This window comes from Bubalus bubalis, chromosome 1 (assembly GCF_019923935.1).
Source record: "Bubalus bubalis isolate 160015118507 breed Murrah chromosome 1, NDDB_SH_1, whole genome shotgun sequence".
Lineage (NCBI taxonomy): Eukaryota > Metazoa > Chordata > Mammalia > Artiodactyla > Bovidae > Bubalus > Bubalus bubalis.
In genome coordinates this window covers 124,442,196-124,465,194 of record NC_059157.1, presented here as the reverse complement: position 1 = coordinate 124,465,194, position 22,999 = coordinate 124,442,196, and the positions used below count along the sequence as shown (strand labels likewise).

The 22,999-nt window shown below is 43.0% G+C and overlaps 1 protein-coding gene across 12 annotated transcripts in view; it reads left to right on the top strand.

Annotated features, from left to right (window-relative positions):
* LOC102391153 (LIM domain containing preferred translocation partner in lipoma) overlaps positions 1–22,999 on the top strand; it is a 756,640-nt gene that overhangs the window by 102,135 nt on the left and 631,506 nt on the right. The window contains exon 1 of one of the 12 annotated variants that reach the window (XM_044937988.2): positions 18,959–19,065. The exons of the other annotated variants lie outside the window; for them this stretch is intronic. The gene's annotated coding sequence lies outside the window, so the exon portion shown is untranslated. Of the gene's footprint in view, positions 1–18,958; positions 19,066–22,999 lie in introns of those variants that run through there. 12 annotated transcript variants of the gene reach the window in all.

Below are 22,999 nucleotides of genomic sequence, written 5' to 3'. Positions count from 1 at the left end.
CCTCCCTTTTTAGTGGCTCCAAGATTTAAAAAAGTTCTTTAGAATAATTGGATATTATCAGTCTTCTTCCTATAGTAGTTCTAAGCAAGGTCTTTTGTTAATTGAGGGCTTATTAACTAAGCATGTATTTTTTAATTTAAAGCTCTTACATTTTATTGATTTAGTTGATTTACATGTTGATTTACAATGTCGAACAATTTAGTTGATTGACAAATCGATAAAATTTATTGATATAGTTGATTTACAATATTGTATTAGTTTCAGGTGTATGGCAAAATGATTCAGTTATACATAATGTATATATTCTTTTTCAGATTCTTTTCTCATGTAAGTTATCACAGAATATTGAGTAGACTTCCCTGTGCTATACAGCAGGTCCTTGTTGATGGTCTGTCTTACATTAGCAGTGCGTGTATGTATGTTCATCCCAAGCTTCTGGTTTATCCTTCCCCACCATGTTTCCCCTTCGGTAACCATAAGTTTGTTTTCCATATCTGTAAGTCTGTTTCTGTTTTGTAAATAAGTTTATTTGTATTTTTTAAAATTAGATTCCACGTAAGAGTGATAACACAGGACAGCATTTAGAATGGGGCTGCCATTGAGCTGCCATTGAGCTGGATTAACAAGAGGTGGAGAGGCGCTCCTGCACTTCTGCCTGAGCCTGGCCGAAGCCCACACACCCAGAAGCCCCATGTGCTGTGGTGGGTCAGTAAGTGGGCAGGCGACACAGAGGCAGTCACTGTTCTGGTCTTCATTTATGAAAATTAAAAGACTGCACTCACTTGTTAGTGAGCTTCTGGACTCTCCTGATAGTCCCTGCAATTATAATTGTTTATGATTAAAATTAATAATAAAATTAATATTAAAATAGTAGTTCTTCTGGTAAAGGTAATATATGCTCATGTTGCAAATTTAGAGTATAGAAGTATAAAAAGAAAATGAAAACCACTTAAAATCTCACACTTCACAGGTAACAGTGACATTTTATTTGTGGAAGTTTGACTACGTGACCCCAGCTCTTTTGACCTGAACTCACCTTCCATAATCTAATTCTCAGCTCACTCTATATAACATTTTTAAAGCATTTGTGATTAAAAGAATACTGTATTTCAACCAAAATGTACTTTCATCCGTTTGGACATCTGCTAACCTCATACGTATATGCATATATACACACACACACACACACACACACACACATGCACAAAAGGAGAAACAGTCACTGTTGTTGAGAATCAACCTCTCATTTTACAGATAGAAAAACTGAGGCCTGAAACTTGTCCAAGATCATTTAAAAAAGAAAAGTGGCAACTGACACTTCAGCCCATGTCTCCTGAATTCCTGTCCAGTGCTCTTTCTCCTTGTCAGTGATACCTCCTTACTAAGTCATGGAAGCAGGGGTGGAGAGAGAAAAGAAAAAACACATCAGTTCTAAATAGTGCAGTTTTTTTCCTGAGTCCTTTTGAGGAGCTATTTTTGTGACTATTCGGAGCATGTACAAGGCCGCCTCTCGGAGTGTTCAGGCTGGACCAAGAGGCCATTCACTGCTGACGGCAGCCTCCACGGCAGGCTCTGCAGAGCCCTGGGTTCAGAAACCAGATGGGAACAGACTTTTTCAGTCAAATCTCAGGGTCTGAGTGTACACAGAAAAGACTGACTGCGCATCCTGTTAAACTGTGTACCTAACAACGAAACAGTGATGAATGAGTGGGACTGGCAGGGGCAGGGGCAGGGGTTGCTCTTGGGATGGGTTCATCTTAGTCTGTAATTCATTCGTGAGCTTCAGTAAGTCTTACACATGAATGCAGATTATTCATTCTCTCTCAATGTGACCTATTATTCTAACTTCCCAATCATTTAGTTGTTTCCTTTTTCATACAGAACAAAGCATGGACTCCTGTTTGACATTTAAGGCCCTCTGTGATCTATCCTTTTTTTTTTTTTTTTCCATTTTAAAAAAAATTTTAAATCAGAAGATAATTGCTTTACAGAATTGTGTTGGTTTCTATCAAACATCAACATGAATCAGTCATAGGGATATATTTATTTGATTACTGGGCTGCGCCGGATCTTAGTTGTGGCATGTAGGCTCTAGTTCCCTGACCAGGGATTGAACCTGTGTGATCTATCCTTGATACTGATATACTATGGAGCTGTAATAATGTAGTGGTTAAGAGCCAGCCTTGGCAGCCAGGCTGCTCCACCATTAATTAGCACTCTTACCTCAGCACATTACTGAATCTATGTTTCACTTTCCTCATGTGTAAATGGGAGTAAGATTGTTCTGGTGAGTAAATGAGCTGGGATTTGTAAAGGTGAACCAGTGACTAGGTCCTAATTCATGGCGTGGAGAGTGCTTTCTTTGTTTATTAAATGGATACTTTTCCAGTTCCTCCACCGATAGCATTTCCCTTTTGCACTAGACTTCTGGTCATTCGTGATATGGTCCCCTCATTTTTCTGCTGCTGTGTACCTGTGACCCTCATCTTTAACACACTAGCCCTCTCATTTCTGCCTGTCCAAATCTTAATCATCCTTTTAAGGCCAGGCTCAAATGTATCTTTAGCCATTTCTTTCTTCACTCATTCATGTATTCTTCATCCCTTTAGCAAAATTTTTTATAGAGTGTCTATTGTGTGCCACGTGCATTTTCTAGGAAGGTTTACATGGCTCCTCAAGTGAGGGGAAGTTCATCACATTTGCCACTGCTGTGACATATGGCCATTGATACTGCGTTTCACTTTCTGGTGCGCTAGTTTGATCTCCCCTACCAGAATATTAGCTCTTGGAGAGCAGGGTGCTTACTGCATGGTTGCGTGCTAAGTCACTTTAGTCGTGTCTGACTCTGAGATCCCATGGACTGTAGTCTGCCAGGCTCCTCTATCCATAGTGATTTCTCCAGGCAAGAATAACTGGAGTGGGTTGCCATGCCCTGCTCCAGAGGATCTTCCCGACCCAGGAATTGAACCTGCATCTCTTATGTCTCCTGCATTGGCAGGTGGGTTCTTTACTACCAGCATCACCTCAGAAACCTCAGGGTGGTTATTAAGCTATATTTAAATTGAATAAATAATGAATTAAGACTTACTCTTTGTGGATATTTTTATTACCTTCTAATAAAGTTAAGAAAATAGCAACAATGCTGTGTGTGCGTGAGAGAGAGGGAGAGAGACAGAGAGAGAGAGAGAGAGAGAGAAGAGATACTTTGAATGAGAAGAAGGTTGAGGCTGGTTTTGAGGGCAAAGAACCACCCTCAAGCTGGAAACAGGAATGAGAGTAAAGCTGCAGATGCAAAGAGAAACAGGATGAGAGAGTAGGTTATTGTTTGAACTCTAAAGCAGTTGCTCCAAGAAATGGTTTTCCTTAAGTGGTATAAAATGTGAAGTGAATTGGGTATCACTTTTCCTTTCCCTCTTTAGGAGGTTGGAACTGATTTTTAAAATGAGGTGGTGGAGGAAGGTGGAGTTTGGAGAAGGAAAGTGAAAACTCTTTTCTGAGGCTCTCTTTGCCTAATAGCTCCCTGGAGAGAAAGTTTAGTCAGAGGGCCTGGCCAGGCCAACCAGCAGCAAGTAGACCAGCTCGCTCTTTCTTTGTCATTGTCCTGGTCACTGCCCCCATCCCTGTTCCTCACTTCCAAACATCTTTCCTTTTTTTAAACATATTACAGGTAAGAAGCTAGGGGAAAATTGAAACAAAACACAAAGGAAGCAGACAGTTTCAATATACAGTGATGAAAATGATGCATTTTAGATTTGTTTACCTGGTGATTCCCACTTCGGGCATCCCCTCCTGCCACCTCTCTCCTCATTTCATTTTCCCAACTTCTACCCCTCTCTGACTGAAGGCCGGAGAGGAGACACTGACCACACAGGAGGTTTGAGAAGGCAGCAGGGCAGTTTTCAAGTGCTGACTCTAGAGGTTTAACATGAGCAAATTCCTTTTTCTGAAGGTTTTTAGCTGGGTTTTTTTTTTTTTTTTTTGGTCTCTGGAGTTTACTGCTAAAGATGCTTTGCTGTGGAAGGTATGGAGTTTCAGTGATGGGGCTGCATTGACTGAATGCTTGGTGTATGCACATATCAAACTACATGGGAGAGGGAGGCTGAGATAGGAAAACTGGACTTCTGACTGGGAGGGCTCAGGTGTGTGGGCATGTGTGTGCTATGGGGAGACTGGTTTCTGGGGATGGAGGGTGGGTCAGGGGATGGGTAGATTGGTGTGTTGACAACTGATAATCAGCAGGAGGCTGGCTGTAAACTGATCAATGATTCAGGGAAGGGCAAAGGGTTCTGTTTGCTGCTGCTGGGAAAGGCTTCACTGGAGGGTGTGGTGTTGAAAGTCTTGAAATATGGATATGACTTCAATAAACAAGGAAGCTAGATGTGCGTCTTCAAGACAAAGGGAACAGCAGAGGCCTGAGAAGACCTAGAAAAATGGGGAGCGGCAAGCCGTGGAGGTGAGGCATTTGTGTCAAGTCATAGAAGTGGTATACCCCACCTCCCCACCCCTCAACTCCATGGTGTGTTTGGGGCTTTTATTATTGTTTTTTCCTTACTGTAAGCAGTAGAGAGTGGTTATGAGTTTTAGAAAAAGCTGTGATAGGATTGCTCTGGTGCATGTGTGTGTTTTGTTTTGCTTTTACTTTTTAGTTTTCCGAGTCTTTTTAGGAACTGTGAGGCAACCTTCACTCTGGGAAGAGTGCACTGGCTGTCTTTCTGTGTCTTTTCTTTCCTCTTCCTGCCTGGCCTGGGGCCTTGTCCAGCTTGTGATGATGAAGTGTGGCAAGGCCAGCTCCGGGGAGCCGACCTGAGGTCTCTGAGCAGACCCTGGGCATTCTTCAAGGTTCCCCACCCTTTTTCCTCCTCCTTTTCTCTTCTTTCTCTGCTCCCTCCCCCTCTCTCTCCCCACCCCCAGCAGCAGCAGCAGCCCTCCCCTCCCTAAAATAAATAAACCAGTCGCTCCAAAAGGTTCCAAGCACATTAGTCACATATCCCAGAAGTTTAATACAGAATTATTTTGACAGCGAGAACAAGAAGTGTTTTCTAGTTGAACGCACAGAACTTGCTTCTTCCAACTGGGCTTTCTGCCTCAGAGACAGATGATATGTTTTTAGATGGATCTGCCGCGCAGGAGACTGCGTCGCTTCCCTTGGAAACATGACAAACTGCTCACTCCCGAAAGTGGTTGGGGAAAAGATGTGAAATGAGAGGGAGAGGGAGAAAGCACAGACTTATTGAGAACATAACTTTCTCCCTAATAACTTCAATCAGCCACCGAGAGCTTTCTATGTGTTTATTTATTTATTTGGCCGCCCCTGGAGCCGGGAAGTCCTTTTTTAAACCCCGGGCTCATGGGTGTTCTAAAAGATGAGGACAGGTCGAGTTATTGCAATGCGGGTGGCTCTCCAAGCATTCCAGTTGAATAGCTCTTCCAGAAATATTTCTTGACTCACTTATTTAGCACTTTCTGTTGCCGTTACTAAGCAGATTGGAGAGTCCTCCCTGTGATTTCGCCAGACTCCTCTTGGGCTGACGTGGATCCGCTTATTCCTATCTGGCCCCTGGAAAGGCGGAGGAATGTGAAGCTGAAGTCCACTGGCGCCCAGGAGGGACTTTAGCCTGAGTGTCCAGAGCGCAGTCTGAAGAGCCAGAAAAAGTGTGTGTACTCCTTTCGCCCTTCTCCTTCAAGACCCCATTGCCAGGCTAGAAGAGCTTTCTTCCAGGGTGGCTCACCTGGGTGTGACGACCCAGAGATGAGCCTGGAGGAGAGACATTAAGGAACTTCCACACCTGGGATAAGTGTCCTTAATGGCTCCCATGATCCTCCACTCTTGCTTCTCAAATCTTTCTAGAGATTTCCAGCCTTTTGTGGGGGCTGAGCTGACTTCTCTAGTTTTAGCGTGTACCCGCAGGAGCTCTTTTAACCCCCTCTCATGGTTCTTCATTAGCCCCTCATCCCCAGGTCTTCATCCAAGAAACGTCTGTGTGGTCTGGAAATTAACTGGCCGTATGACCTTGGAGAGTGGACTCATTGGGCCTTAGTATTTTCAGAACCTTTCCTTTATAAACCCCTCATGAAACCTCATGGGAAATCCCAATACAGATTTCCCCTCCTCTCTCTTAAGTACAGTGTTCCTATAAAACAGTTCATGAGCCAAAATGGAGTAAAGCGAAAATCTTCTTTAGCTTTCTTTAGTGAAAACTGGTACTGCTGTAGGTCTTTCGTAAAAGCAAAGTAGTATAAAGAAAACTATTGAAAAGCAGAAGATACCTATACATAAAATAACCGAAACATAACTACATGGTGATGCTGTTGTTAAATGGCTAAATAGGCTTCCATTCACTGCCAAGTTATCGTCCAGAACTCTATGCATCTGTGGAACCTACTTTGAAAACCATTGTATTGGAGGCACTGCAGGACTTCTGGTAGCCCTGGTGACCATGGTTCTGGCTTCTTCAAGTTTCCTGCCTCTCTGAACTTGTCTCAAGGTTTAGCAAGTGGCACTTGTACAGATGAGGAAGATGGGCCCAGAGGGAGACAGGACCCTTGCTGGTTTCCTCACACTGGCTTTGAAATCCTGTGTGATGAAGGCCTTTTGGCTGGTTCCCCTCCAGTGATTGTTCTCATAGGGCTGCTCTGCCCGAGGCTTCCACACTTGGGCTGGGACTTACGCCTCCCTCCCGTGGCCAGCACCTCATTATCATTCACTGAGCTGCACTGAGCAGTCATCTCAGTGAATTCTTGGTACCATTGTTAGGCTTACAGGCTCTGTCTCAGAAACATTATGAGAGGAGTAAGTGGCATTCAAGCTGTTTTTAAGGAAACTCTTTAAAAAAAAAGTGCTGAAGAGAAAAGTAGTGTTAGGAGAAAATTAAAGAATGGGCCGTCTCTCTCTGATTCTTAGGCAGTACCTACAATTGTGTAACACTACTGTTTCCCAGAGAATGTTCTGACTTTTATCACCATATTTTACATTTTCACATTGCAAGACAATTTTTTTTTTTTTGCCTATTCTCTGTAAACCTTTATTTTACAAGTGGCTTTCAAACTGTGGTTTGTTTGACCAATTCACTTATGAGCTCTAGTAGGTATTAATTTTTCCACAACATTTTCTTACTTTTAGAAATTAAATTAAAATTACCTATATACTCCCAACTCCATAGGAATGTCAGGAAGTTGATTATGCAAGACAGATTCTAAAGAGCTTTTTTCCAGCAAAGATCTCTCTTGAGCCTCACCATAGCATAGACAAGAAGGAGACTCAACGAGGTAACATATGTAGAATCAAAGTTAGGCTCACAGTTCAGGTTAGGTTGAGAAGAATTTCGGGGATATTAACCTTAGGCTCCCTGACTCATACCATTGCAACAGATTATTCCTTTTTCTGGTAGCCAGAATTATGAATGAATATCCTATTAACAGCTACTGTTTATGAAATGCTTATTTATGTGTCAAATACTGCTAGGCACACACTTTGTAAAAAGCTCATTTAAACTCTTTAGCTGCTTTATAAGGTAGAAATGATCATGTCCAGTTTGTAGATGAATCACTGGAGACATTGAGAGGACAAGTAACTTGCTGAAGGTTCCTCTTCACAGAATCAATGGACCTCATCTTATGACCCGGACTGCCTGTCTCCAGAGGCCTTTCAAATAGAGGATGTGATCTCTACCCATCCTTGTCCTCACCAGGAGACAAAAAGTACTCTCTGGAAAATGACAAAGCCAGTTTGTCATGCTTTAGTGACTGCTGAATACTGTTAAGGGTTAACAGGTAGCCATTTTCTCTCTCTGCTCTTGGAGCTCATAACTAATCTTTATGTAGTCTCTTCTACTTTCATTTTAGATTTTATGTGCTCCACATGGAAATTACTGATCTATGCACCACTGGGCAAGTCATTTCTATGCCTGGGCCCTTGGTTTTCCCCTCATTTGAAATGGCTCTTCTTTCCTGGTCCCATATTTCTGTCCTTCTAAGTGGACATGCCTGGGGAATGTGCCTATTGAATTCTCTTTGTATAAGTCCATGGCTTCCCCAGTGGTTCAGCAGGTTAAAAAATCTGTCTGCAATGCAGGAGACATAGGAGACACAGGTTCCATCCCGGGGTCGGGAAGATCCCCTGGGGGTGGAAATGAAAACCCACTCCAGTATTCTTGCCTGGGAAATCCCACAGAGAGAAGAGCCTGGTGGGCTACAGTCCATGAAGTCACAAAGAGTTGGACACAACTGAGTGACTGAGCATAGCACACACACAAGTCTTCTCAAGAATATTGTTGGAAATTATAGATGCTTACTAAATGCTTGTTTTAAATTGAAATAATAATTGCAGGTAATCCCCATTTTCAAAGAGATTTTCTATTTCTGAAATGCTATTTGCAAAAGTTTGAGAGTCAGATACCACATAAAGAGATAACTAAGTCATATCAGGAAAGATGAATCCCTAGTATGTATTGTTATTGGTTTGATGGTGCTGTCTTGCTTCTTGCATCAATTTTGTCTTTCTAACTCTGTTAGGACAACTACCCTCCCCTCCCTGTCACACATGTGAGTTGCACACATATAGACACACACACACACACATGCACACACCTCTTGAGCAAGAAACTTTTATATTTGTTAAATTTGTCACTTTCTCCACAGAATCTGGTTAGCATACCTTTGGGTGAGCAAAAGAATAATCTGTTTCTGTGTGCCAAGTTCAGGCCGTGAATCAATTCTTCCTGCCTTTTGCATTTTAGTAAATGTTTCCTAGATGGATTCATCGGATTTTCAGTAAAGACAAACAGCACAGAAACCAGATTGCTTTCATACCCGAGGCCTGAGTTCTGTGACCCAGACATTGGAGCTCAGTTCCATATATGGCCAAAGAGAAACAGGGCAAGGGAGCGGCAGGAGAATACCAGACATAAAATGCATTCCTGTGAAGTGTGCGTTCGCAACTAGCAAAACGGGACCCTTGTTGGTTTCCATCTTTTGCAGAACACGAACTGTAACGTTTTCAGAAAGAAGCTAATGTTCCAAGCATCTGCCACAGGGAATAGTTTATTTTCCCTTTTCTTTTTGGTCACATGTAGGTTTAATTTGGAATTAGTGTTGAAGTCAATGCTAGCAAGGAATGAGGACTAAGAAATTATTCTTGGAGTCAGCAGATGTGGGTCCTCAGCCCAATCCGACCGCCATCCAGCTGTGAAACTCTTTGGCTTGTTTTGCTTAGTGTCAGAGTGGCGGGGCTGAATTTGATGATCTCTGAGATCTCTACTATTTCTGTTGTCTTTGGTTCTAATTTTGCCTGAGATTTTCCAGTTCCTGTGGAATTCCCCACAGAAAGAAGTTTCTAATTCTTCCAAATTCTTTCTGTGGTTTGAACTTAAAAAGACTAAATAAAACCCCTGGTCTTGAATTTTTCTTTGTGATTTCCTTAAATATAACTTGGACACATGGTTGGCCTTCACTTGGCAGACAGCTTCCTGCTGAGGGTGGAGAGGATTGTATTTAGTGCACCCTCATGGTCTTTCCCCTCTGCTTGTCCTTGTTGTTGGAGAAGAAATTCGGGTGTGTCCAACGCAAAGCTGTACAAACAGGTGTGCACTTGGCCAATGCAGCTTTGTAATGGCCTTATTAGTTGTCTGCTTCTTTTATAGATTCTGTCTTCTCTGTGAGAGAAGTGGGACTGGTAGCAGACCATTCTGGAAACTTCCTCACACCATAGGAAATGGAACTAGGGATGTGAAATTGAGGTGTTGGCTTTCCACTTAGTAAATGGATGAGTCAGTTACCCGTCACAGATGTTAACAAGGTTAAGAAATAAAAATACAAAATTCTGGTCTAGAGAGGACCAGTCATTTCTACTTTATGAGAGCAGGCATGATTTCTTCCTTCTTGTCTTCCTTCCTTTCTTTTCTCTTTCCTTTCTTCTTTCCTTTCTTCCTCCCTCCTTCTCTCTCTCTCTTGCTTACTTGCTTGCTTCAGGTCTCCAAGCTTTCATTTCTCCATCTGGATCATGAAATGCTAGTGGGCCTTCTGAAAGCATGGATTGAGTATATTTCCAAATTGTCTCTTCGTTCCTCCTACTTCATATCCTCAGTCATACTGAGCTCATCAACTTGTACAGAGTCCTGACCAGACCTCCTTAATGTCTTAAAAGAAAAAGATAAGGTGACCCCTCTGTGAGCTCCCACTCATTATGCTAGTCAATATGTTGACCAAATTTTTTTAGTAAGACATTCACCTCCCTTCACAATCTGGTTCATAGAACCTGATGGTTTTAGGTTGGGAAATGAGGGCTTCAGCAGCCTTTCCTTACATGTGTGGCCTTCATCTTGACTTTGAGCTTGCTCTGAGCCCTTTGGTGCCATGGAGGTAGGTGTGTGTATAAAAGGAGAAGACAGCACATGATGGCAGGGCAGCAAGCATAACTGGGGCTGGAGTAGAAAGGAGAAGAATGAATCAGGCTCCTGGGGCTCTGTGAAAGACTCTACCAATAATTTAGGGACTATTTAAGGAAACTGAGCACAGAGTATCTTCTGCTTTAGTTGGAATCATCCATGATAATGGCTTCAAATGCTTGGTGCTATTGTAAGAAAATCACAGGGAAGAGCAGTCATATAAACAGTAATAACTTATTGGCCATGACTAATTTTTTTGGGAGTACGATATGTGACGTAGGTTTCTATAGGGCTTCCTAGTGGACTAATCCCTTACCATACCTATGTACTCATTAGATCCTCACAGGTGAAGTGGCAGGCTAAAGAATATATCTTTACTTAAGAGCAAACTGATACTCAAAACTTGAAGTAGCACGTGGTAAAGAGATGGCATAGCAAAGATTTGTCTAGTGCTCTTACGAAGCTTTAGACATTCTTAGGAAGCTTCAAACATATTGACTTATGAAGCTTCAGCCTAGCCAGTAAATTGATAAACACACACACACACACACACACACACACACACGTACACACCTACCTCCCTCATCAATGGATGGTGCCGTGCTCAAGTTGCTAAGCTGTGTCCAACTCTTTGTAACCCCATGGACTGTATGTAGCCAGGCTCCTCTGTCCATGGATTCCCCAGGTAAGAATACTAGAGTGGGTTGCTATTTCCTACTCTAGGGGATCTTCCTGACCCAGAGATCAAACCCGCACCTCCTGCATTGTAGGCCAATTCTTTACCACTGAGCCATCAGGGAAGCCCCATCAAAGGATGGTAGAGGATGGCTTTTAATTAGTTGTGAATTGCATGAACCAAAATGTTTGATGAATCAGTCTTGGTAATGAGCAGGGTGATGGGACAGTCAGTTCACTTTAACAACTGAATTATCAACTAGGACACCTTGACAGAGAACACAACTGAGGAATTCTTGTTTGGGACTGTTCATTCTTGCTTGCATATTTTCACTTACTTAAGACAGCAAAGAGCTAAAAATTATCGAACATTTAATATGTGCCAAGCTTGCTACTAGATGCTAATCCTTAGAAGTGAATCATAAACCACTTGGTTTAAACTTTAAATCATGTGGAGAATACCCCATCTTCCCTCTCATCCATCCATCCATCTTCTGTTATTCTTAGCAGGTGATATGATCATCTATACTTGACTATTTCATGTCTCTTATAGAAGTAGAAGGTAGTTCCTCCAAACACTTTGATCTTTCAATTCAGTTCAGCTGCTCAGTTGTGTCCGACTCTTCGAGACCCCATGAACTGCAGCATGCCAGGCCTCCCTGTCCATCACCAACTCCTGGAGTTCACCCAAACTCATGTCCATTGAGTCGGTGATGCCATCCAACCATCTTATCCTCTGTTGTCCCCTTCTCCTCCTGCCTTCAATCTTTCCCAGCATCAGGGTCTTTTCATCTTTACTGTTTAGAGAAATACCCAAACTACTTATAACTTCCATCAGTATTAATTTATGCATCTATTAAGTGGCTTTATGAGAGTAGAATCCTTCTCTTAAATTTATATTTTCTTTTTAGAGTAAGTTCCTTGGGTTGACTGTCTGCTTTTGAAAGAAATTATTAACCCCCATTTCTTCTAAAATTTCCTCTTATATGATTCAGGGCTGCTTATCTTGAGTCTGGAAGGTGAAAATTGAAGAAATAATTCAATTTTTCTTATTTCTTTCCTTTTGAAGAAATATTCTTTCCTTTTAATTTGATTTTTGGGGACAGAATTGTATTTGTTTAAGTACTCAAATTTTGGATCATGTCAGAACATGTTCTGCACATGGTATTTGAAACCTATTTATATTTTTGTAGAAACCCAGACTCTTCAAGTTGGAAGGGAGCATAAAGATTCTCTCAGATAGCTCTAGGCCATAAGTTCCTTGAGGCCAAGAGCTGTGTCATATATATATTTCTGTACCTTTTCCTGCTGCAACTCCCAGCACTTTAGCCCCCTGCCAGGTGGAAGAACTGGATTGATTTGATTTCTCAGTTTTAGTGTTTTCTTTGCCCCTTCCTTAACTTGTCCAGTCATTGGGAGGGATTGTGTAGACCCATTAAGTGTGATGAGTAAGTAAATCATGGGGCTTGCCCCTCCTCCAGTAGGGCTTTAGCTGTGTTTAGATTTAAGAATGCTGAGTAACTAATAAAACATGACTCCAAAGCGCTCTGCAGATGGAAAGTGCTTCATGTGTAATAAATAATAACAGGCTCTTGAGATTTGGCACAGCCATAGAAAGAAGTGCCGACCTTGCAGGCTATGGAAACTTCTGATACAGCTTATGATGGAAGAGTGAAGTGGTTGCTATTAGCTCGTTTCATCATTTTGTAATTAGTGTTTCCATCTTCAAGTCACTGTTCTATTCCTCATTATGGGCAAAGTTACTTTCTGAACTAGTTGGGAAGTTAGCCTTCCAGTTACTGTTAAGAGAATGATTGAAGGAACACCATGAAAATTGATAGGCAAGTCTTCTAGGCAGGCTTCAATTCAGTGCTTAAATCTAGTCCTTTCTAGATCCTGTCCTTTTTCTCAACTAATTTCATTTATGAAGTTTGTGGTGGTGGTGGTTTAGTTGCTAAGTCGTGTCCAACTCTTGCGAACCCATGGACTGTAGTCTGCCAGACTCCTCTGGCCATGGGATTCTCCAGGCAAGGATACTGGAGTGGATTGCCATTTCCTTCTCCAGGGAATTTTCCTGGCCCAGGGATTGAACCCTGGTCTCCCGCATTGCAGGCAGATTGTTTACTGACTAAGCTACAAGGGAAGTCTAGTCACCTCTATTTTACTTCCAGAGCATTGATATTCTCAAGCAGTGGGAAATGGCACCTTTCTCCAAAGGAGACAGTGAAATGGCCAGGGTTCATCCTGGCTTTGAACCATCCGATTCAGATGAATTTCATCCAGGGAATGGCCTACCTTCCCTTTGTCCTCAGGTGTGGGTCAGTCTGATTGAAATTTGGTGATCATATGGTGACTGCCCCCTGGAGCCCTGCACTAACTCTGTTTTCACCTGTGTCCTCCCACCTATAAAAGCAAGTGAACTGAAGTATAAACAGAATCTTGCTATTTTTCTTGGTGACTTTCAAAGCCTCTTTCTTCTCAGCAACAGTGACCCACTGTAGCTGAGCATTATTCATTCAATCAGTAAATATTTATTCAGCACCTACTATATTCCAGGAACTCTTCTCGATGCTGGTCAGAGAATAAAACAAAGTTCTCTCAAGCTAACATCTGAATGATTTAACCCAAGTATGATTTTTTTAAAAATGACGTGGCAGAAGTATGCTTACAGAAATAAACACTACAAACAAACAACACACCAACTCTTTCCTTTCATCCTTTCCTCCTACTCTTTCTCTTGTCTCTCATTTCTTTTTCCTCTCTTCATAACCTGACCCTTTATTCTCTCACTCTGTTTAACCAGGAAGCCCATATTTTCTTCTGATCCCTTTTTTTGTCTCCTTTTCATGTCTGCTTTGCTTTGTACCTGCGGGTGCATTGAGCCTTGACACTGGCTTGATTCCAACTTCGAGCTCCCTCCCTAGCTTCCCTGTGTTTCTGCTTCTCTCTTAGTGGAATGGTGGGTAGTTGCTCGTGTTGCAGATTGGAACCTGGAGGGAAGGAAGACTAGTAGTTCTGGGGCTTTTGGTTCCCCATCCAGTGGCACTGCATTGTCACGATCTTGCTGAAGAAAAGGATGTGGCTCCAAATTCTAGGTGCCCCAGCAGATGATCAGCTCAAAGGGACTTCTTCCAGAAAATCTTCCTTGATCCTCTCCTCTCTTAATTCTTATGCATCTTTGGCAGAATAGAAGCTCAGTAAATTTAGTTTCTTTTGCTTCTTCTAAGTCTCATGTCTCTTTATCTGGGCTTGACTTAATGGGACCACTCTTTAATTTCATGGTTCTTGTTTTTTTTTTTTTTTTTTTTTTTTTGACCGCAGCATGTGGGATCCTAGTTCTTGATCAGGGATTGAATCTGCACGCCCTGCAGCAGAAGAACAGAGTCTTAACTGCTGGTCCGCCAGGGAAGTCCCAATTTCATGGTTCTTGTGCCCATTTCTTACTTCTCTTAGTGGTATGGACTGTGTCCATGTGTGCTATAAAGTATGTTAAATGAACTGGGGGTAGGGGGGAAGCATTTTACAAAAACTAAAATTCGTTTCTTGTTTTGGGATGAGAATCTTGGAGCCACATTTACTACTCAATCCTGGATTTTATTGGCTCAAGTGCCGAGAACGGACCTCTACATTGACCAGGTGGTTGAATTTTTCAAGTGTTCCTGGATTTCCACTCAAGTCCGAGGTTTTCAGATGCTTGACCATTTCTAAATTATTGTCATTCACCCCTAAATTTAAAACTCAGGAATGTGACCCTGATAACTCCCTAGTGGATACAAAGTAGAACTGGTAAGACTGAGCTGCTTTTCTCTGTTCCCATGATCTTTACCTCTAACTTTATGTTTTACTTTTTGCCTTTTTTTCTGTGCTAGCTTCCAGCCTCCAGCCTCTCTGGTTAGCATGACAACTCACATTTATTGCACATATTCTAAATGTCAGGCACTGGGTAAATTTTCCCCCATATTTCCTTTCATTTAATCCTCACAGCCCCTGGAGGAGGAAATGGCAACCCACTCCAGTATTCTTGCTGGGAAAATCCCACGGACAGAGGAACCTGGCGGGCTACAGTCCGTAGGGTTGCAGAGAATCGGACACAGCTAAGCGGCTGAACAATCCTCAAAGCCAGCCTGTGCAGTAGGTAGTAGTATTATATATGTTGAATAGATGAGGAAACGGAGGCTTAGAGAGGTTTAAGTAACTTGCCCAGCATCACAAAGCATATGATGGCAGGGTCAGAGTTAGAAGTCATGTCTCTCAGACACCAGCTTTTGATGTCTGAGTTACTCTACTCACCCCTGGTTCCCTCTCCTACTCTTTTCTGCTCACCTTGCTAACGAGAGTCAAGGACCAGGTATTGAATGGAAGGAGTGCTCTGTCCTCACCTCTTTCTCCCATTGGCACCTGCAGCCAGAGCCCTTGAGGGTGTGCTTTATTCTTCTGACCTCCCACCAGATTCAAAATTGGCTCTTAAGGCTGAACCCCCTGAAAGCACCTTCAAATGGGCTCATTGTTTTTCATAGTTTACTTGGTTTATCACCAGTGAGGGACAGCTTGACATTTACTTTTCCATCTGTTTGATTCTGATCTCCTGTAGGTGTTTCTCCAAACTTGGCAAAACTCTCTGACCATATGAATTGATAGCAAGTGCTTTCTCCTATATCTATCATAAGACAATTACATCCAGAGGCATATTTGACAATAGGGAGCAGTCTCAGATGGTTAAGAATCTGCCTGCAGTGCAGTGGACCCGGCTAGGTTCTATCCCTGGGTTGGGAAAATGCCCTGGAGAAGAGAATGGCTACCCAGTCCAGTATTCTTGCCTGGAGAATTCCATGGACAGATGAACCTGGTGGGCTGTAGTCTACAAGGTTGCAAAGAGTTGGACATGACTGAGCAACTAACACATGCACTTTCTTTCTTTCTAAGGGAAGAGAATGAAGTTTGGAGTGAGGCATGGCTTCTGCATCCTCTGGTGGATGGTGGAGAACACAATCATTGTGCTCTCCAGGGACCTGCCTCAGTTCGGGGCACTTGTATTATTGGTGCTTAGCATTTCTGTATTACTTTACATTTGCAAAGTGCTTTCCAGTGATTTATTAGCTGTTCTTGTTTTTAATAGCCCCTGGAGGTAAGTTGATATTCAGCCTTCTGAGAACATAAATGCATAGAGAAGGCTCATCTCATCAGATATTATTGGATCTGGGGTCAGGACTTTGAACTCCTGGGATAAGGCCATTTGGGGTCATTGCCTCATGAGGATTAATAGGAGATCAAGTGGACTTAACTTCAGCTCTCAGAGTCTCTCAGGCAGAGGTGGAATGATGGCAGCTATTTAAAGAAATTGCATAGAAGCCATTATCAAAAGACCTGGATTCCAGTCCTGACTCGGCTGTTGACCATCTGTGCTGACCTTGAGCTGTCACTTTGCCTATATGTGTCTTGGATTCAGTCTCTGGTAAAACAGCGTTTGTCTCCCAAGCCCCTTTAGATCTAACATTGTGTTAAGGATGATTCTATGACTTTGAACCCCTTCTTTGGAAGGGGTAGTTGGCGAATTATATGACAAGGAACATGGGTGTCCATCTCAGTCACTGGAAGGCACTCTGCAAATGTAAAGTAATACAGAAATGCTAAGCACAATAATACAAGTGCCCTGAGTTGAGGCAAGTCCTTGAAGGTCAGGTTGTCAGTCTTTAGGGGATGTGTACTCAAAAGGTGCTCACCTGCCCTTTTTTAACATCCAAGGACAACCTGACAATGTTAAGCCTTCAGATTTATTTGGAGAAGCACATAGTCCTCATTCACTATAAAACTGAGGTACTGAGCGGGACTGCGAGAAGAAAGCCAGACTGGAGCCAAGACCATCAACCCTGTGTCTTATGGATGTTGTAGAAAGTAATTAGCAGGCTTGATTATCTCACTGGTTCAACACACGTTTTAGGGATATGATGTAATGTGAGGAAACATTTAGTTGTCAGATTTTAGAGCTTTTTCAAATTTATTCTTGCAGGGAAAGTCTAGTTGTCCTGGCAACCCGAAATTGATTTTCTCTTTGCTCTTGTCAGCTGAAACCAGTCCCCTTTGAATCACTTCTCTAATTTAATATAGAAAACTGTGTGTGCTCACCTGGTGACCAAATCTTTCTTAATGACAGGTGACCCCAGCAAATGGTTCCTTTTCCTAACCTGAGCCAGAGGCTCTGGTTTATTACTGTCTTCACCCTAAGTTGTTCTCTTTGTGGTTATTTATTTGTCCATGGAGTCTGTTACGGAAGTAAAGTGGCATTCAATTAATTAAGAGTTCAGTCAGGCCTGTAGAGCAATGATGTAATTGGCAGCCAATCACAGCCTTTCATTTTCAGTTCCTTTCTGGGCAGGGATGGGATTAGAATGGGCTCCAGGGGAGGGGGTCCTTTAGTGGGGACACCTGGCATTCTGTAACCTGGGGAGGGTGACGTAACGGCCCAGATGACAGACAGAAAACTGTGCTGGGTGACTGTTTCTGCCTCTGTCAGTCATCTCTATCCAGGGAAGGGGGATGATCTGTAAGCTTGGAAGTGTAGAATCGATGTCATTAAGAAGAAATTGATGTCCACGGCGGAAAAGGATGTTGCAAGAGAGCAGTCTGCTCTACCAAATGATTTCAGAGCTCATGGACCATGCATGCTACGTCTCAGGATATGGAGAATGGCTGAGGTGACCATGGAAGAACTGCCAGTAATTCTGAGGAAACTGAAAATCAGCAGACATGCCGGAAGTGAGAGATGAGGAAATAGAAATCATTTATCAAAAAACAAACAAACAAAATAAAACCGACAAACCAGTATCCAGAGTCTAGGATCTGCTGACTTTATCCTGATTCCTGGTATAATTCTAGACTGTTTTTTTTTTGACAGGTGATTTAGAGCCTTTGAAAGGAAGCCATGTGCACCAGGAGCCAAAACAGAGTCCCCTCGCCATTTACCTTTTTGAGTTAATCAAATGATGGATTCAAGTGATGTCGTACACACAGTAGTAGTAGCCCAGCAGGCTTTGGAGTCAGGTTGTTTGGGTTTAAATCCAGAGTCCTCTGCTTAGTAGCCACACGACCTTAGGCAAGTTGCTTACTTTCTGTAACTCAGCTCTCTCTTCTATAAACTGGGGGATAATGATAGAACACGGGGCTTCCCATGTTCAGTGGTAAAGAATCTGCCTGCCAAGGCAGGAGACGCGGGAGATGTGGGTTCCATCCTTGGGTCAGGAAGATCCCCTGGAGTAGGAAATGGCAACCCACTCCAGTATTCTTACCTGGAAAATCCTATAGACAGAGGAGCCTAGTGGGCTACAGATCATGGGGTTGCAAAGAGTCAGACATGACTGAGCACGCATGCACACGTATAATGATAGAACAGAGAAAGACTCTGAAATAATGCATGTGAAGTTCCTAAAAGAACACCTTGCACATTCAGTAAATGTTGCTCTCGTTACTCTTAGCAGGGAGACATTTGTATTTAATAAAACATTTAAAAATCTTACATATTTATGGATAAAAATATGGAGACATGTAGGGTAGATTATGGAGACATGTTGAATGGATTGTGAAATAGGCAGTGGATTAATATATGGGTCAATGAGTGAATACACACTTTTTAGTAACCTGAGTAGTTCAGTTCAGTCACTCAGTCGTGTTCAACTCTTTGCGACCCCATGAACCGCAGCACGCCAGGCCTCCCTGTCCATCACCAACTCCCGGAGTCCACCCAAACCCATGTCCGTTGAGTCAGTGATGCCATCCAACCATCTCATTCTCTGTCCTCCCCTTCTCCTCCTGCCCTCAATCTTTCGCAGCATCAGGGTCTCTTCAAATGAGTCAGCTCTTCGCATCAGGTGGCCAAAGTATTGGAGTTTCAGCTTCAACTTCCAATGAACACCCAGGACTGATCTCCTTTAGGATGGATGGGTTGGATCTCCTTGCAGTCCAAGGGACACGAGGAGCTTGAAATGTATTTTAAGAGTGAGAATGCAGGGAGTGGGTGAGTTTGAGACACTTTCTACCACTTACCAAACCTCTTCCTACTCCCTCATCCTTTTTTTCTCCCAAGAAGAAACTCAAAAATTATTCATATGAAGTTTACATTTCTTGTATTTTCAAAATAGTGCCAAGACTTTCATAATTGAAACAGTCACTTGAAGCTGCAGTGCCATGTTCGATGTATATATTTTCTAATTGAAGTATAATTGACTTACAGTATTGCAGGTGTACAGCAAAGGGTTTCAGTACAGTGATCCAAGCATGCATGCTCATGTATTAAGTTGCTTTAGTTGTGTCTGCAAGCCTGTGGACTGTAGCACACCAAGCTCCTCTGTCCGTGGGATTCTACAGGACAGAATTGCATCTAAGGACAGAATCATGCCCTCCTCCAGGGGATCTTACTGACCCAGGGATAGAACCTGTGTCTCCTGTGACTCCTGCATTGCAGGCAGATTCTTTACCATATGAGCCACTAGGGAAGCCAACATCCTTCCATACCCAGCTCAAATTCCACCTTCTCAGAAACATCAGCTTTTCCATTAAGAATCAGTCTCTTTCCTCCTACATCCACCATCCCATGGTTTGTATTTTCAGAGACTCTTTCTCAAACCATCTTGTATTTTAATGGGTGATATGTGTTTCTGAGCTCTGATCTGCAGAAGGCAGGTATCTCTCAGCCTTTGGAGCATAACTCAGTAGCTGGCATGTTTACGTACTCTGTAAATGTGTGTTAAATTGACTTACTAAGGAGGCCTGAGGGATTGGAACGTTACCTACAGTTAACCCAAGGAATTAGAAGGTCTCCTGGGAACTGATTTAGGGGCCTATAGCTTTTAAGAGCAGCTATCAACTTTTCCCTGGCTCCTTCTTAATCCTGTTCTCCCAGAGGCAAAGGTGGTATCTACCTAAGATGCTGGTGACATTCCAGTGAGATTAGGTCAAGATGCACCATCTCTTCTTCTCGTCCTCAAGTTTTTGGGGCAATCAAATCCTTCTATTGGAAAGATTTCCTTTTGAAGAGGAGGTGTACTTGATGACCTCTGGATTTCTGAGTTTGATTATGAAACTTCTTGAACAACACACTGCAGTTGCCCCTGCTACAAGGATGGTGGACAAGCCAACATGTGCATTTGTGAAGCTGGGTGACTTTGACCCTTGGGAACAGTCCAGGGTCAGCCTGTGCTCACATGGCATGCTCCAAAAATCCACCTTCCACCATTACTGTTGTGATCTGAACTAGATAGCTGCTTGTGAAGCACCTTTTCCTGACTTGCAGTGCAGATTCTGTGTGGACTGCTGAAGGTTGCTTCTAGTGACTCATGCATAGAAAAACCCATTATGTTTAACACACCACAGACAGAGACTTTAGGTATAAAGAGGATGTGTGATGCAGAGGAAAGAGAAAAAGAGCAAGTCCGAGACCCCTGATTTTAGTCCTAAATGTGCCAGACACATATTGTTTGGTATTTGGCTTTAGTTTTCAGATCTGTAAAATGGGACACTAAGAATTACTGGGCAGGGTTTTTTTGGTATGTTAGCCAAGATTATTTTCACAAAGCATCTGGCAGAGCACTAGACCCTGCTCAATAACAGAGAATCTCAGTGAAATTGTACAGATTTGTTTATAAACCTGAGCTTCAGTAGCCTTGTGAATTAGGATAGTATGTGCCGCACTTGGTAAAGAATTTGCCTGCAATGCAGAAGACACAGAATATGCAGGTTCAATCCCTGGGTCAGAAAGATCCCCTGGAGAAGGAAATGGCAACCCACTCCAGTATTCTTTTCTGGAAAATCCCATGGACTGAAGAACCTGGTGGGCTACAAAGTCTATGGGGTCACAAAGAGTCAGACATGACTGAGCATGTGTGCGCGTGCGCATGCACACACACACACACACACACACACACACACACACAACTCTAGTGGGGCTGAGTTATTAATACTAAATCTCTCTGAGTCCCGGTTTAAATGGGTTTTATTGGGGATTGAATATACCTTGCATGCTAAGTTGTAAAGATTGGAGAACATTTGTATAAGACCCAGCATGGTGGAGTTTCTTAGTGTCTGACCCGGGGACTGACTCCCCACTGCCGCAGCTTCTCCAGTTTGGGGCAGCCTCCTTGGGGGTTTGACTGAAGGTCCTTGTAGTGCCATACTTCTTGTATTCTGGGCACAAAACCTTTTTCTCACTTATGAAATAGACTTAGTTATAGAGGTGCTGATTTTAGTAGGATACAAAATCAAGAGCATGTGGAGAAATGCAGCTATTCTGGTGGAGGGTGTTTGAAGAGCTTTCATTTGTTGAAGGGCTGGCAGTATTTCATTTAGAGGAAGGTGGATTTCAGGTGTGAGGGGAGTGTAGCAGTTGGTGATGGGGAGAGAAGTTAGTGCTTGTGCAGGGAAGAAGTGACCAGACCTAACAGAGGAGAGTGGCAGGTGAGGATTGGGAAGCGGGGCTTAGCAGAAGGAGGCTGGAAATTGGGAGGCCCAAGGAAGGAGGTAGTGGAGGGTTCTGGTCAGCGTGTTGGGTGCAGAGGCTGGGGACACCGCATGAACAATGAGGGTGTTCCTGCAGGGTTGCGCAGGGTAAATGAAACAGGGGCTTTCTGTTGTCACCATCCCGCTAAGGGAAGGCAGGGGTGGTCTTAGGTGTGTATATGTGCACCTGTGTGTGTGCCTATGTGCTTGACTGTGTGTCAGTAATAGGACCAAAGAGATTGGGGACTTACCCAAGGCTATGCCGCTAGGAAATATCTTTCATTTGCTTAAAGTGCTAAGTTTAGTAATGACTGTAAGTGACAGAAATGGGCAGGGGGAGCACGGAGGGAAGGGGCCTCGGCCCCATTTCCTGCTCCCTCCCCGGTAGGTAGTGAGTAGGAGTTTTGAGTTTCACTGTTTGATAGCATCACCTCCTCTGCTTTCCCAGAAATTATTCCTCGAAGTATGACTCGAATCGTTACTCTGTTGGGAGATGTCTCAGTTCAGAACTGACTTTCTGCCGAGGTTGTTTACTAAAGAGATGGCAGCCCTGGCAATTCAGAGGTGGCTTAATCAAGTGGAAAGAACAGGGGGCATGGATCTGAGTGCTGGTCATGTTTTCAGAGACCTCTGAGAATTGGGCGAGTGAATATACTTCTTAGTGCCTGGCTTTTTCCTCCTGTAAATTGGAAGATAGTGATCCCTACATGATGAATTTGTTGTGATGTTGCTTTGAAAATTGCAGTGTTGGTCCTGGTATAATAAAGATAAAGGGGTGTCTGGACTTGGATTTTATTTCTATCTGTGTGAAGTAGGAGGGAAAATGATGAGTTGGTCAGCTCCCTTGGGTGGTGTGGATCACTAATATTAAAGTGATGCCAACATTTTCTCTTATTTGGAGGTGGTGTGTCTTGGAACATTGTGATTAACGATTGTAGACTCTACTGATTGTGTGGCGCTACCTTGCCTTGGGCTGACCACCTACCTGTACTGGCATTTCCCCAGCTCTGGGCTGAGGATCACCGAGCTTTTGTGTTATCTGTGAGGAATCTATGAACTTTTAGTCCTTTATTTCTTCATCTGCAAAATGGGGATAATAAAATTCACCACAGCTTTGTCTGTATTGTGAAGATTTGCTGAAGAAAGGGGCATGAGGATTCTAAGTTGTATTCAACCCTGACTCTTTGGAGCCCATTTTCTCTCCCTTCTCCTTTCTGCTAATGGTCAAGGGACCTCTTTGGTCTTGGAAAGGTGAAAGGGCCCAAAGGAAGAAATGGGGGATTATAGAGGACAGTAATTCTGTAAGGCCCCAGAGTGAATTTTTGAGTCCTGGGATCTGTGCCCAGTTTTGTCACAACCTGTCACATTCCTGCATGCCATGAAAGCCAGATTTGTCCATGCCTATGACCTAACAAGGGGAGATAGAGACTTCTGGAAGGGTGTCAGCTTTTGGAAAC